At 39.9% G+C, this 16,919-nt stretch overlaps 1 long non-coding RNA gene across 2 annotated transcripts in view; it reads right to left on the bottom strand.

Annotated features, from left to right (window-relative positions):
- Positions 1-1,295: 1,295 nt before the first annotated feature.
- LOC126640436 (uncharacterized) overlaps positions 1,296-16,919 on the bottom strand; it is a 102,610-nt gene continuing 86,986 nt past the window's right edge. For both annotated transcript variants that reach the window (XR_007629040.1, XR_007629039.1), the window contains exon 4: positions 1,296-1,420. This is a non-coding gene — a long non-coding RNA (uncharacterized LOC126640436). The remainder of the gene's footprint in view (positions 1,421-16,919) is intronic.

Here is a 16,919-nt window from a genome sequence, read left to right on the forward strand (position 1 = left end):
GTGTTAGTGGCATTCTGATTATCAGTAGTGATATATTACTGGTATTTTTCAAAGGTATAAGGAGGTTTGTCTCACTTTTTTGGCCAATTTTATCTCTGAATAATTAGATTCTGAATGCCTAAAGTGTCTAAGGCTTTATTTGGGTAAGATATTATCTTCTTGTGGTAAAATTACAATGTAATTTTTTTTGCACTGTTAAGCAGCTGCTATAATCCACATGAAAGCTCTATGTTGCTGATCAATGAAATAAATTATTACCTCATACCCCTATCACCACATTGCTGCTGATTGCAAGCCCACAGGATAATTTTGTCATTTACTTCATTTAATATGGCCCATGCCTATAGTCCCCCATCAGGAAGTTACTCTGGCATCCCAAGCCTACAGGGAGTTGCAAGCATGCAGCAACTCCTGTCCGTTTAGCAGAACACCCTGTGCAAACACATTAAGATTAGATGGAGGAGTTTTCATTCCCTGCTATGTTTTAATTAGGTAAAAATCTGCAGGGAACAAAGATGAGCAGAAAACTCTTACGGCAGAGCTGTGGCTAGAGCACAGGCTCCATACACCTCTTTCATTCTGTAAAAACCTAGACAACCAGTTCCCACTTGCAAGAGTGTAACATGGGACCAGAGGATTATCCGTCACAATTCAAAAGCAATTCTCTGATAATGGTAACTGTGTTCCACTGTTAGAAGTGATAGACTTACATAATTAGCTGCAAGTGCTATTTCTGTGTGTGTAAAATCTTTTAATTATTTCCTTTTTAATTATTTTAAATTACCTAATAACTCTTTGGCAAAGAGGGATATAGGGGAGGGAGGTAGTGCAAGCCCGCCATCATTATAAAAGCTTTTCAAGAGCTCCATTATGCGCTGTGAGCATCTGACTTTTTGTAGCATGAGTCACTCACAGTCTTGAGCCATCAAGTAATTAAGGTTCCTTAATACAGAGTGGGAGGGGAGGAAGTAATACTATTTGTAGTTATGATCAGTCACATTCCTACAAGTATATATCATAACTGTTTTATAAATGGATTATTAGCAAATCAGATTACAGCAGTAATTATTTCTCCCAGCATTTCCTTTACCCATGTGCTGTGGACTCATCCACTCTCCAGTTACTACTACTCTTCCATCTGCTTCTTCTCCCTTTGCTATCTCACACACATACACAATCACTTATGTAAACTCACCCAGGACAGGAAGAACCCAACAATAGCTGTTATCAACACTTCAAAGGAAAAAATATTGCTGGTTTTCACTGGAAATCTTTCTGAATGGATAGCTGCACGACAACCTTGGTACAATATGGTGGTCATGACCCAGTTCTGAGCAGAACGGTGAAAGAGGAATTTACCGCACAAAGCCATCTCCATGCTGGTGAGCAATCTCAGAAGAAAAGACAAGAATTGGCAGGCCTGAAAAGAAAATCACCTTTCTCACCTTTACTGGAAAAAACAGGGCTGTTAGGTAAGACACGTTAGATAACTCTTTTTCCTTTTTAATGAAGACTGAGCCCAAGAGAGCTAGATTATTCCAGGAAAAAATCAAGGGCAGGACAAAATTAAAAAGAGCTGATGAAAGGAACAAAGTGGAGGGGTAGGAATTGAAAAAAAAAAAACTAAAGGAAAACATAGGTGGAATCATGGGTCATATTTGCTACACACAGTCATTGAAATCTGTTATAATTTTCAAGAGCTCCCACAGGATTTAACAGCCCCAAGGAACCGTAGTCCTTCTGCCAGTTGTAAGTTTTCACAAAAAGATCAGAGATTTAGATGTTTCTGTTTTGCTGTTTTGCCTACCCTACAAATTCTTGACAATCATCAAGTCAAAGCCTGAAATGGTACACAATGTGAAAGGTAAGGCAAAGCTGCTTCCCTAGAGTGTAAAACATAAGTCCTGCCCCAGATTTAACAGAGTAAAGGAAAAAATTTAGGTAAAAAAAAATGGGTAGTGAGACCACAGTTCTTCTGCCAATTCTCCAATCTTGCTTTTGCCACTTCTAGAAGAAAAAAACAATCTTGTGTGCAGTCTTTGCACAGATTCCTTTGCCAACTAGTAAGGTGTGATTAACATTACCACAAGTGTTTTTTATGGATGGGTGAAGAGTGTTAAAAATGCCAGGTTTAGGCTCAGCTATATTGAAGAATTTGCAATTGACTTCTGCTTAATATCTGCTTAATCTCTGGTGATCAGAATTTGCATAACCAATCCCTTTGTTGAAGTTGTCCCCTGACCAACACATCTCCTGTCCCTATCACTCCTAAAGCATTGCTAGTGTTGGATCTGCTCTCCTATGTATTGTCCTCAGCTCAGCTACATTATACACACATCAAGGCAAAAATACAGCTTTCTACCCTGTGCTGCTTTTGGCTGGGATAGAGTAAATTTTCTTCCCAGTGGCCAACATGGGCTGTGGCTATGTTTTGGGTTTGTGATGAATAAAAGGTTGATAATACAGAGATGTTTTTGTTATTGCTGAGCAGGGCTTACCCAGAGCCAAGGCCTTTTCTACTTTTACTGCCACAGTGGTAAGGAGACTGGGGTTGGATGGGAAATTAGGAGAAGACACAACATGGACAGCTGACCAAACCGACCAAAGAGATATTCCATGCCACATGACATCATGCTCAGTATATAAAGTAAAGAGAAAAGGAGAAAAGCCAGGACGTTTGGAGTTATACCACTTGTCTTCCAAGCAACCATTACGTATGATGGAGCCCTGCTTTCCTGGAGGTGACTGAACCTTGTTTTGCTTTGCTTCCATGAATGGCTTTTGCTTTACCTATTAAACTGATTTTATGTCAATCCACAAGTTTTCTCTTTTTCAGTCTTTCAATTCTTTCCCAGTCCCACTGCTGTGGGAGTGAGCAAGCAGCTGCATGGCACTTGGTTGCTGGCCAGGGCTAAACCATAACACACCCTTAACCGGAGCTACCACCCACATTTCAAGGCATGATGATATAACAGCAACAAAAAGGAGGTACCAAAGGGGAAACGTACACCCATGCCCAGAGGGACTATTCGTACGTCCCCCTCTCCAGGATGGACAAAGTTGTCCCATGTTCAGCTCCACCTCTAGCACTGCAGTGGAGAAGTGTGAAAGTGTGGCACAGCCTGATGCACCAACCCCAGCCACAAGGAAAGACCCACCAAGATGGCAATTCCTTAGCACGTGTCCCAGCAGCTTGCAGGGTTCCATGCAATAGGTACACTGGAGGAGAGTGCCTGAATTTGCTTTCATATATGTTTTGCTTATGTTTTTGATAAGAGGGGTGTCTGACCGGATGGATGCACAAGTGTCAACATCCCATTCATCTGTCTGGGAGAACGTGACTCAAAAGTGTAATTAAGTTTCCTTTTCGCCAATCCCAGTTAACCTGAAGATGATGACTGAATTTCTGCTGGCTGAGAAGCATCCAAAAATACCTCCCACAACATTACCTCTATCCCTCAGTAGGCTGGGCTTGATTCTCTTCAAATGTTGCTATGGTACCATTTTAATCGGTAATTACAGGCAAAGCAGAATCATAAACTCCCTCTAAAGTGAGTTCCCCTCACTGGTATTGAAACAATAGCATATGCCTATGGTATGGGCAAATGGCTCAACTCTACTCTCTCTAAGGTGCTACTTCACAATGTTAAACCTATAAAACTCAATCATACTCTAGCCTGGGAGAAAAATTCAGTGAAAACTCTGGAGGAGTCAATTTATTTGGAAGTTAACCAGACATATTTCAATCTCGATTGGACATCTAGAGACACAACATAAATTTTTATATAGGTTATTTGATTCTCACACCTCATAAATTAAATAGAATGATCTCTGATATATCTAATGCCTGGTGGTAAAACTGTGGAAGGATGGATTTCTGGTACATTTGTTTCCAGTGCCCTGCAGTTAGGTCCTTCTGGGCATCAGTTAAGGTTAATGTGAAATGAGGGGCAGTGACAGAAGATAGTTTTAAGTCCTGACCAATTTGCAAAGGAATGTCAGCTTACTGGGACCAGCCTACAAGCCATTCTGCATAGGACAAAGCTAATATTGAGTTAGGTATTGTTGCCAGGCTCTGCTGAAAATTGCTGCAAAACCATACAAAGCTGAAGCATTGCTTGGCAAGTTGAAAGCAAACATTCCAGAAAAAAATTGTTTTCATAACACAGCTGGATGACTAATTTATTAGGTTCATTAATCCCATCCAAAGCCACTCACAACTTTCCATGTATTTGCCATTTGAGTGAGCCAATAATGAAGTTTGATTTTAAGCTCCAACCAGTATGAAAATCCAATTAAATTGCATCTTGCAAATATCTCAATTGAATATAGAGTAGGGTAGACATCTAAATCCCATGGTGAGTTTTTTTGTGTCTTTGACTGAACAACACAGAGATGAAGTAATGCAGTGTGGTACAATTCAGAGCTTGACCCATAATGACTAGCTGCGTAATTCATTCAGTCAGGAAGAGAAATAATGCCTCTTATGGGCTTGTGGTCCATAACTAGACACAGCCTGCATGTGTTGCACTTAACTGTGCAAATACACTATTTGTGTTTCTGAATGTACAGGTAAAAAATGCTTTCAGTAAAACTCAAGATGAAACACCACTTTTTTTGTAATTCCCAAGTAAAACTCAAGTGTTCCCAGGAAGCAAACATCATCAAATGAAAATTTATTACCTGTTACACAACAGCAGTGACATTACGGAGGAAGTTATACTACAATCAGAGCTGGCATATGTCTCATATACAATAAAAGGCTCATAGCTGTCATCAGCAGCCATTCAAGTCATACCGATCACCATCAGCAAGAAAATATGCCTCAGAAGTATTTTGTCCATTTTTTCTCTTTTTTTTTCTTTTGTTAGTTAGCCTTGTACTTTCTCCCACTATTTTTTCTTCTTTTTTTTTTTTTTTTTTTTTACTTCTTTCTTCCCCTTTCCCTGTCCCTTACTTGTTTCTTTCTTTCAGCCCTAACTTTCTAGCTTCTAAATTTCCTTCCCATCAGCAAGTCCCACTTTTCCCTTCAGCGGTTTTATTTTTTTCCCAACTCAAACTAAGCTTGACTGGTCATATTGTAATAAGGTTATTACCAGCAACATTTGTTGATTTAGAAAGTCTCTCTCTTCCAGCTTTATGTTTCTTTCTTCTACCTAGTTCATTTGACAAAAACTGGTAATTTTGACAGATATTTATATCCTTATTACACTTCAGAGTGAACATCCCAGTGCAGTGCAGTGCAAAGGTAGAAAGTGTCGGAAGGAATTAATTTTTCCCAGAGCTCCCATTTCACATAAGGAAGAGAACTCTTTATCTGTTATGCTTATCTTGCTTTTAGAGGTTAGCTTTGTAGCCAGGTGGGTGAGAAGCATTTTATTACTAAAGTAAGCCTGTTTCCAAGCTTCATGTGCCATATGGCCCACAAAGAAATAAAACTCCAGCCTATGGGCAGGGTGCTCAAGACCTCTGCTCTAGGCAGCTGCATGTAGTGCTGAATTCATAGTATGTTTTTCGGAAATTTTATGTGTTCTAATTTGATTAAGTTCCTTCTCTTGGCAACTGGTCATTGTCAAACCCCTTTCTGATCAGCAAGGGACTAATACAACCTGGGAGCTCCAGCCCCGGCAATGGAAAACATTACAGGCGCAATGGAGGACATATTTGCAAAGAATATCTTCTGCACCTGGATCCCATTTGTTAAGTTTGCAGAAAGGACAGCTCCTGCCAAGAAGCCAGACACTTTGACCTTGTTTGAACCTGCCTGCAGCCTGCGGAGCGGGATCTGCAGGGAGCGGGAGCAAAGGAGGGGCATGGGGCACACTGCTGCTCCCCAGGGGCTCGCTCCAATATATGGGGGGTTTATGTTTGCAAAATGGTTTACTTTTAAAGCCTGTATTCTTTCCTCTCGTCACAGGATATAACTTTGAGATTAAGCTATGTTGCTGTGTCTAGTCAGGGCGTGTGTTTGTATGCTGGTGTCAATCATTTCTTTTTGTACCCTTCATCAGCTGCAGCTCACAGAGAGGCAGGTTGTTCTTGCTCTCCAATCTACTGATGCTGCTTGGGTTTATTATATAACTTTTTCCCCCTCCCGCCTCAAGCTTTATAACCCATCAAGATCTAAAGTCTCTAACAAACAGAAAGTTAAAAGGGGGAAAAATAATCACAGCATAAAAAGTTAATACAGCTTGGTTTCAATACCCCATTCATCTACAGCAAGGTTGTAGTTTTCCCACTATGATATGAAATTGAACTTATCCCATAATGCAGTTCTCATTTAGGATTTCAACATGTTAGCATTTCCCTTAATGATCCTGCTTGGCTCTCAGACACTGCAGGGATAAATGTCCTGCAAATAGCTAAGCTGGATAGATACAGATACTGTTTGCTTTAATATAAGCAAGATCCTTCAAAACAACAGATTACCTAAGCAGAGTATTACCTTTCCAACCAAATAAGATATTTACTTACTTCATTTACAAAAGGGAGAAAAACCCCACAAGAACAACAACAACAAAAAAACCCTTCCCTGCATAACCTGAGATGTCTACTTCTTAAAACTGATCCTCCCAGCCTGAAAGAAGCACAGTACTAAAGAGCAAGCTCCATTTGATGTCAGCTGCACAACTTTATTGAAAACCAGGCATACCCTTAGGCATCGTGCTGATTGTGGACTTCATTCAGTGCATCCAGCATCCCACTGTGGTGCATTTTGGCTCCCTGCAAAATCACTTCTGGGGCTGCAGCCCACACAGGAAAAGCTTCTCATAACCTGGGACTCAGTCACAGGGCTACAGGGGAGTGATCAGTCTGGAGAGGGGAAGGGGAGATCGGGAAAGTTGCCATCCCTCATGTCTTGGCTGAGGGTGACGGGGGTGAGGGTATTTGTATGAACATCTGTCCATTAGGAGGAACAGGGGCAAGGATCAGCCCACTAGTTTTACACTCCATAACACTGGCCAGTCACCACGCCAGGCTCTTTGTTACCATTGCTCCAGACTGGATTTGAGAAAGTTAAATGGAACTGAAACACTGTGTCCTATAATTAGTCCAAAGAGGCTCCCAACTCCTAATTGTGTCTACTTTAGCCATTTAGTACTAACTCATAAAATTTGTGCACACTTTTTCCATTATTTAGGAAAGCAAATGAAAAACTGACACATCATTCAGACATATAAAGGTAGAAGACAATTAATTAGGTTTATTTATATTGGACTTGCGGTAAGTCAATAACAATGTCATTAAAAGCAAAAGTAGTAAAATATACATGCTGTTTATGATCTAGGCCTGAAAATGTGCTGGAGAAAAAGCCTTGAGATCAGAGCAGCGGATGGTGGAGCCAGAGGAGCCCCCATACTGGTGGACTGCAGCTGCCCCTTTAGCACGGCATGGCCAGTAGTGCAGGCAAAGGGCAGCAATTTTTCATCTGCTGGAGGTTGTCAGCAAGGGGTGCTACTGGCTCCTGGGAGTGCTGGGTAAGTGGGTGGGCTGTGAAAGGGGCAAGGTGCAGGAGAATTTGGTGAACTGGAAAGAACAGATGGGAGATGCCACAACAAGGTAACATAAATTTTGCCACATTTGTATTTTGCCACGGTGGATTAGTTATTACAACCAGCCTCCAAAAACCCACTGTTATCTTAACAAACTCTAGCAAGATATGCCCTTGTGTTTTGTTGAAGCGAAATACTTAACTCAGGGTAAGTGGTTTGTTTGTGGTGGAACAGTTGTAGTTTCAGTCCCTACTGTTCATGGAAAGAAAGAGGTAGGGAGGAGAGGGAAGATTGCAATGATAACCCAGCTTCCCATTGTACTGCTTCCAAGGAAGTGAGGCAAGACCTCATCAGTCTAAATACATTTTTGTGCCCAGAATACTATATTTGATAAAATAAAAAAAAACCCTCCTGATCTTGTTTAAAAAATCCAGTCTGTATTCTGGAACACTATTTCAGTGTGCTAATATACTGCATAGACCAGGCACAAGATATCGTGAGTCAAAACAGTCCAGCAGAACTTTTTGCACGTTAACTGATCTGCTCATTTGAAAGCATTCATTAATAAAAGGAAGTCAATTTTATTTTCCTGGTTTTCTAGATCTTTTTAAAATACTAAAATTTTGCTCTGCTGCAACACAAATATTACTTTTCTTCATTACAACTGTGTTCCACTTATTAGCATAAGTAAGAAAAGGATATTGTTGTTTGTTCAAGGAAAATTATGAAAGGCATTAAAAATTTATGAAAAAATTGTTTTCCTAAGCAATCCTGAAAGATGAGTGTGGGAAAATTGGGTGAAATATTATCAATCCTTATTTCCTGAAAACAAAAACCAGAAAACCAGAAAAGGCTCCTTTCTTGCTGAAAACATGCTTTCTGAGGAAATAAAAATAGCAAAAGGTCAATGTTCAATATGTTTTAACTTGGGATAGTTAATTCAGCTCTTCCTAATACTCTGACTGCCTGCCTGAGGCCAAACACAACTAGGCCTATGCAGATGTATTAAAATAGTAAAAGTTTCCACCTATAAATAATACATCCTCCTAGAAGGCAACACCCAACCCTACCTTTATTGTCTCTGTTTCTTTGATGACTGGTATCTTCTCATAAGTGGTTTGCTTTCACAAAAAGCGAAGAAAAGAAACCAAACTTTTTAAAATGCAATCCAAGCCCAGTGGCTTGTTTCGCTGGTGTCCCTGCAGTCTGGCACAATGCTGAGAGCTGTGGGGTCAATAATGGAGAGTAGAAACCTCATAAATATTGGTTAGAACAAGCATCTATAACATTATTAGCACTGCAACTGCTTATTTCTTTATCAAGCTGTAACAAATATTTCTGAATGCCCTGAACAGGGTAGAGACCACTGCATATAAACTGCAGACTGTCCAGTTATGGAGCAGGGACAGTATCACCAGAGTTCAGAGACTTTTCCTATGCCATAAATATGTGCCATCACCTTACCATAGAAGCTAATTATTTCATTAACAGTTTATTTATGCCCACAAAAATGTTAACAAATCTAAACAAATCTCAAAGCCATTTGCGAATAAGCTGTAAGCAGAAAAAAGTACTTGAGATCATCAAACAAAACCAGTCCTGGCACATAATTCAGGCAGCTCTGCTCAGGGATGAGGTTTATGGAAAATGATGCTGGAGCACATGTAGGTACCCCAGACTAGAGGCAGCCTGTGCCTTTGAATACTCCAGGCCTGCTCAGATGTAAATATGTCCTAGCACAGGCACACCAGTCCAATCAGTGTCACTGAGTCAGTCACTGTCTTACCAATAACTTCCTAGCTACCCCTCTATCAAGTCTTTGTATGAGAAGGGATGGGGATTTTATCTGATTTCATCATAATGACCAGTTACAGCTTTCAGAATTGACTAAGGTTTGTATACTATTATATAATTTTTGTTAATGTTGGCTTTGCTGCAGTTAGACTGATATTTGTTTATTTTGGTTAACAGAAATAATAACTTCGCAAAATTTATTCTTCTTTAAGCTCATTTTCCTTATTAATAGGGAAGGGGGGGTTGTCTTCCTCTTTTGTTGTGGCTTTGCACAGATTTTAAAGAGCTCAGAAGCTGTTGAGCACTGAAATTCTTTGGAATTATTTGCAGTAAGCTTTGCTTGAATTTAAAGGGAAGGTTAGAATAATTTTTATTTTACTTGAATTATTCCTTGTATGACAGTAGATGCACAGGACCTGGACAATCTCAAAGATTTGCTTCAAAAACACTCAAAAACATAATGAAGAACTTTTGGGGAAAATAAGGAACAGAAACAGCGACAGAAAAGACAGTGATTTCTGGCAAGTTCCCAGATCAGTTATGTCCCTGCTTTAGCCCTAGTTTCAGAAGGTAAATTTAAAATTCGGTTCAAAAAACCTTAGTGTCAGTACTCAGAAGAATCACCTGAATCTGTGTATTTTCATTCTGTTTCAGCCTGGCAGTAGAACAGAATCAGTAGAAAAGATTTCCAACCTGGCAGGTCAAACAGCTGTTAGTCAAAGTCTTTCTCAAAATATGTCTCTCGTGGTTTCAGAAAGAAAAAAGAACTCTGAAGAAAATAAGCAGTAGACAAGACTCAGAAAAAAATAGCACCCATAAATCTAGTAGACAGGTTAAGTTTGTATATGCTATATTAGAAAATAAGCATGTTATTTTCTAATAATAGACCTCAGTGAGAAAACTGACTAATGTGAGTATTAACAAATTATCTGTTCTGATAAAAGCAGAGAGAGTGATACCTGATTTTGAAGGGCAGTGTGATATCTATAGACATTTGTTCTAAGCAGTTTTTGTGGCAGACGCTGCTGAATTTACCTTTCTAGTGTAAAACCAGTAAGTTTCAAGTAGCACCTACAGGTAATTAACCATGCAGCTCATTAACACTAGTCTGAATGCTCTCCTCTGTGAAGATGAAGGAGAGCACCACCGTGGGTTCAGGCCAGTGACCATAGAGAGAAGTGACCAGGAGCCTAGCAGAGCACCTTTGCTTCTACTTGGAAGAAGGAAAGATTTACAATCCCAAAAACAGTAGGAGTCCCCCCGCTCTTCCACCATGCAGACCAGGCACAGGCAGAGCACTTTACTGCGGCTGGGATGGTTCAAGGAGCTCAACATGCTTAGGCACACCACTGTGCGGAAGATTCAGCTCCAGATTAAAAAAACAAACAAACTAACTAACTAAATAACTAATTTAGGAATTTAGGTGTATACAGACACAACAGAAAAAATTAAGTTACCTAAACATATGGACATATGTGTCTGACTGCATGAGCTGTCCTAAAGTATTTGAGACATAAATGGCTGTCATATAGGCTGTCAGAGATGATACCTCCCTGTAGAAGTCCTGCACATTTCTTAAGCAGAATATTCCACAAAACCTTAAATTACCTTTGACACCCTCTGCAGCAACAGGAACTCATCAGCACTGCCTTGGCTTCCAACATTGCTGATGGAAAGCCAGTCAAGATATTCAAGGGGACCTGAAACACCCAGCACGCATGTAAACCCTTGCACAAGGTGCTTCAAGCAGCAGGTTGGTCTCTCCTACACCCTTTCCCCATTAGTGACATCCAGTTTCTTGCACTCCACCATCATCTGCCTCACTGCACCTGCAGGGAACGCTGACATATTCAGCCTGGTATGCAAGTGGGATGCCTGCAGCAAACCCTACTAGTTGGTGTCCATGCCTGGAGAAAGCCAACCACTTTCCAGAGCTAAAATACACTATAACTAATTAAGTGAGTTTGAGATGTATTTCAAAACCTATTAAACAGAAAGCCATGCTACTAAAAAATTTAAAGGGCTGACTTAATTCCCCTAAGGCAACACTTTCAGCTTTGAAAGAATATAGCTTTTTAGTCAATAGGTTCTGAAATACATCTCAAAGTTGTTTAATTAGTCAGTTACCGCTGAATTTAGCTTAAAAAGGGTGATATGGGGGCAGTCATTGAACTATGATAGGCGTGACTATGCAAAAGTGATGCTATAATGTTGATACAGCAAGACCTCTGGCTAGTTTGTGTGTTAATTCTTTGAGCCTGTTTTTAAAGAGCTAGATATTTTCAGATACCTAAGAAGAGCTTAGGTTATATTTGCACCTGAGTACTTAAATAAAAGCCTTATATTTTGTGTCTTGAAAATCTAAATTCCAAAAACCTGTCAAATGTTACGTGCCAGATTCTCCTGTGGTGTAACCTAGAGCGGCTCTCAGCTTTCCAACAGTTTTCCCAATTTACATCACCAAAAAGACCTGGCCAAATGCCAAGATGTTTAGAAAAGCAGTTCCTTTTCTTGTTCAGTTTCATTTTCATACACCACTGCACTTCCTTTGCTCAGTTACAGACTAGAAACAGACGCAACAAAGTACTCAGAATTAAAATGTGCACTTGTCCTATTTTCCTTAGCAAAGCAACAGAAATTTTGTGAGATAGCCAGTCCTCTGAGATTTACAGCCCTGTTTGGCAAATTCTTGAGGTTTGGATAATAAAATTATGAGACAATTCCCACAGGTATATTTTTCACCTTTTTAATATCTTTTATATGATGTATTACTTTCATGTGATGTTTCCCACAGTTCTGCTCTGATGAAACATAGAAAATTCATTGAGTAACAGCCTCTTTACAAAAGCCAGCACTGGCAGTGTACATCTGCTGAGGATGAATCTGAGATTTCATCTACTAAAGCACAGTACAGAAACATAAGGCGTCATTTTTGGACTCTGTGACCTAAGACTTTGAAATTCTACACCTTGCCTGCTGAAAACTACTCTGCTGTGGTCTGTCTTGCAAACAAGCCTTGAAAATCCCCAGACCCCATTCAACAGGTATTTACATCAGCATGTACTAGGAATGTCTGGGTTGCATTCCCCAATTCTAACACATGGGCTCAGCCAGAAGGCCAATCTGAAAAGCTTGATGTTTCCAAAAGAGCAAAGATTTGATGACTGATACAAATTCTTCTACCTCTTTCAGAGGTATGCAATAGACTAGCAGCAAGAAAGAAGACACAAACATTTCTTGAAACACCCACACAACCTTGCAGTCCACACTCTGCAAGATGCCCCATCCTGGAAGCAGACTGCTGGGTTGACACTGATGTAAGCTCTCCACAAGAACATAGGCAACATACACAAGAAAGGAAAACACCCCAGCTTGTGTTGTTACAAAACTAAACAGAAATGTGAGTGAAGATGCAGCTGGCTAGCCGAGAAGTAAAAAAAACATAGCTCTTTCTATCCCCGACCCTTTAGTGCAGTTCAGTTAGTTTTCTAGCCAAACCACCTTCTGGAAAAAAATAAAAGAAAACGGGAGTGCCACAAAGCTTCCTTTTACCCCCTGTGAAGAGCCTGGAGATCCCCAATCTTCCTCTTCTCCTCTTCCTGCAAAAGCAAATTTGGGTGTGTCAACCTCTATAGCCACTAGAGGAGGACCAGAGCAGGCAAGACAAGAAAATATGGGTCTCTTGGGGAGGTCTTGCAGTGGGGTTGCCTAATTGTGAGGCACTAGAGGAGCAACAACAGTCTTGGAGAGTTGTTGAGGTTTAACCCCAGCCAGCCACCAAGCCGCACGCAACCACTCACTCACTCCCCCACCAGCAGGATCACAGAGAGAATCAGAAGGGTAAAAGCTAGAAAGCTCACGTGTTGACATAAAGACAGTTTAATAGGGAAAGCAAAAGCCGTGCACACAAAGAAAAACGAAACAAGGAATTAATTCACTGCTTCTCATGGGCAGGCAGGTGTTCAGCCATCTCCAAGAGAGCAGAGTCCCATCGCACATAATGGTTACTTGGGAAGAAAATGAGTGGACTGATAAATGAGCTAAAAGTAAAGGAACTTTAACCCAGATTTTGTGAATTTTCTGCATCTGCCACTAAATAGCATGTCCAAAATGTGTAATTCCACATTACAATTCAACTGACCAATCTACATTCTTCATTTGTTCATAAGCAATGTCATTGTTTCTTCCTTCTCAAGGTGTCCTTAAGCAGTTAAGCAAAACGAAGAACATTTTGCAACCTCTCGTGCATAAATACCTTTTTGTGTTAAATTATACTGCCATCATTTATTAAATAAAGAATGTCATTAAATAATACAATGAAGAATATTAGCAATGTTGTATCTGTCACAGAAGAAAAAACTACATAAATGGATGGATATCATCTGTTCTTTGGTTTATGAACTCAGAGTTCCCTAGACAGTGTCACTGATGACACCAGATTCCCAAATGCTGGATCTTGTATGTGATATATTTGAAAGATGTGCAAAAACAGATGTAACCAGACAGCTCCTTTTGGTTACGTACATGAGGAAGCTTCACAGAGCAAGTGATTTTAGCTAAGGCTGCCAATAATTTATTCTGAATAAATTGCCTCTATATCTGTTTCAGGCAGGAATGACATAGGAAGAATGTGAACTTTTTTGTTATATCAACTCACTTTGAGCCAAATTATGCTTCTTTTTGAGTATTCGCCATTGCAAACATAGAAGACATGTGGATCTAGATATTAGCACCTTCTAAAAGTTGGCTCAATAAAAGCTGTTTAGCACTTAAACATGGAAGCTGTTGTCAGCTTCACAGATGAGTAACTCATTCCAAATTTTGGAAATGGAAATTCTGATCTGATGTATATTTCAGGCTTATTAAGCAACTATGTTTTCTAGGCCACAATTCAGTTAAAATTAACTCTAGCTCCCACACTGTGACAATCCATACATGATTATGGAAGTCATAAAAAATGAACTTGATGTGGGTTCTTCTACTGTAAGTGGAGGAAAATGTCCCCTGCAGCTGAGATTCTTGATTCCAGGGACAAAGAGAATACCTAATCACACTGCCTTAGCTTGGAAATATGATTAAAAAGAAGAATGTGTTAAGACTTTATCCTAAGAAACACCTTTCTTTTTTTCCTGTAATTCCATCAAACACTGGAAGAGAGACCAATAAAAAGACATCATTGTATGTTTATTGATTCTACATTTTCCATTGTCCTCTAGACTTTAAAAGGGAAGTTGTAAGAAGGGAAAAAATAAACACCCCAGTGGACAAAGATTAAATCAGATTTGAGATGCTTATTCTTGCAATATTAAACTCAAGAGTCTTTTCAATATATCTTCTTTTCAATTTTTTTCTTGTCTCTTGAAAATAAGGTCTGCTGAAGATCTCCTGGTTGTTTTGAAAATGTGATAATTACTTGCACCATTCCACCCTCCATGTCTTCTACTGGTCCAAAACTCATTTTATTTTGTATTTTCATGTGGTTTCATTACTACTGATGCAAGGTCTTTTTCCTAGTCACACCAACTGGAACAGCTTTGGTCAGTTTCTCTGATTTCAAACCTACCACTCTGAAATCCCATCTGCAGAAACGCCTCTCCTTTTAATTGTTCTTAACTTACCTCTAACCCTCTTTCTTGTTTTTAACTTACACCTAATACAATCCTAATGAAGTCAATGAGAAGTCTTTCATTTCATTGAGCTTGACCAGGTAAACTTGCACCAAAATGTTTAGAGAAGATTATTCAAGTCTTCCAGACCATGATCTCAATGAGTGAAAGTCAATAACTTCAAGCTGAGGTGTCAGCCAAGAGATTTCTTGTCCTCAGCCAGTCACAGTCTCAGGGTCCCAGTCATCATCTCTGTTAGACAGGATACTTGTTTGTCACAGTTATAAAAAGATGAGGTGAGGACATTTATTTTAGAACATACCTGAGCAGCTGTCTGAAAACCTAGGGTGCTTTAGTGTTATTAAAAACGTTTTTCATGCTATCAATAATTTATTGACAGTTGGCTGCCAGTCCCACACTTGTTCTGCTAATTTACTCCAGATCCTTGCACGTTTTGGTGGACCAGGGCCAGGATAGAAAACAGAAAAAGAACAAAACAAACCCATCCCTCTTGAACCCTTTGCCCTTTCCACTTTGAACATGATCATTCTCCTCTCTTTGCTGGGAACTGATCCTCACAGTGTGACTAAGAAAATGATTCAGTCCTGAAAGCCGCCATGTGATTTAGCAAAACAAAGAGCTGACCTCCCCAGCATCGGCAGCAGCACCAGCCGCTCTTGAAATATCTAAAAGGCAAATGCATTAGTATGTTCAGTCACCATGCTGGCTAATGACTAGACATTTTTGAACATATGGGATCATTATTCCAGTATTTCATCAGTGAACTTTCCAGAAAAACTAATTAAGGGGCCCTTTCAATGCTTACCACAAAGTTGGGCTTTATCACAACTCCTCACTTGCATTTGAAGGATTAGGAGTTTTCATTTCCCCTGCTCTCACCACCTTTCCATTTCCGGTGATCACTAAAGATGACTGAAGCTAATTAAAGAGATCTTTAATTTTTTAATCATAACATACCTTTACTTTTATTTCCCATGCAGAAAGATTTCATTTCCCACTGATACAAAAAGGATTTAGAATGCACTCTGGCCAATGCTTACTGATGGTTTGTCTTCTGAGCTACCTTCCTTCATATACATCTCTCCCATAACTGCTTCTGTTCTTTAATGGTTATTGCAAATGACAACAGAATGTAAGTTATAGATTGTGGGAAAGAAAGGTCATTTTCCTCATCAATAGCTCCTAACAAGGGGTAAATTCTCTGGGCAACTCTTCCTGCTGATCAGAATAATTTGCTAGGAAATGTGTAGATGACCAAAACCTCCTGCAAGACTGAATGTAGAAACAATGGAAGCAAGATTTTTCACCTCCTCAGGGGGCAATTTTCCTTTTGGGGATGTATCCTCTCAAGCTAAAACCAACAACCTGCAAACCTGAGGCAGGTGAAAAGACTATTATCTACTTTGTGAATCCACATCTGGGCCATCTTTGAGGAGAAAAATCTCTCAGGACTTCAGACTATGAATGTAGCACTTGCCAGTGTTGAGACATCTAAGTCCACAGAAAATGCTAATAATGGAAGTGAGCTATTTAAATAAGTAAACCCATCAGTGATAACTTGTGTCTTCATCTTTAGGTATATCATTGCCAGTAGCTTCAGCAGGAGCACATGTGGTTACTGAGCTTGTTGGATATACTGGAAGACACTGTGATAGGCTACACGGCGGATGGTAAAAGTGCCTTCATCCAGATGGTCTCAGGGGAAAGGGCTGTCAGGATGACTTATAGAAAAAGACATTTTTCCATCTTTCATGAAATTATTAAAATCCTCCTTTGGAAGTTTCAAACAAAAGCAACACCATTTTGACGAGGCTGCTCATATTCCAAAAATGTCTCTGACGCTGATGGTCAGGGTGAGGTGCAGTTAGCCCCATGTCCTATGAAATAAGCCATGCTGTGGTACAGCACTGGTTGGGTTGCACACATTGGGAGAGCAGCATCAGCAGAGCAACAAGCAGCTCCAAGGGTGCTACGATGTAACCTCAAAACACGACTGGCATCACCT

Source organism: Myiozetetes cayanensis, unplaced genomic scaffold (genome assembly GCF_022539395.1).
Source record: "Myiozetetes cayanensis isolate MyiCay16 unplaced genomic scaffold, myiCay2020 scf2-11, whole genome shotgun sequence".
Classification (NCBI taxonomy): Eukaryota; Metazoa; Chordata; class Aves; order Passeriformes; family Tyrannidae; genus Myiozetetes; species Myiozetetes cayanensis.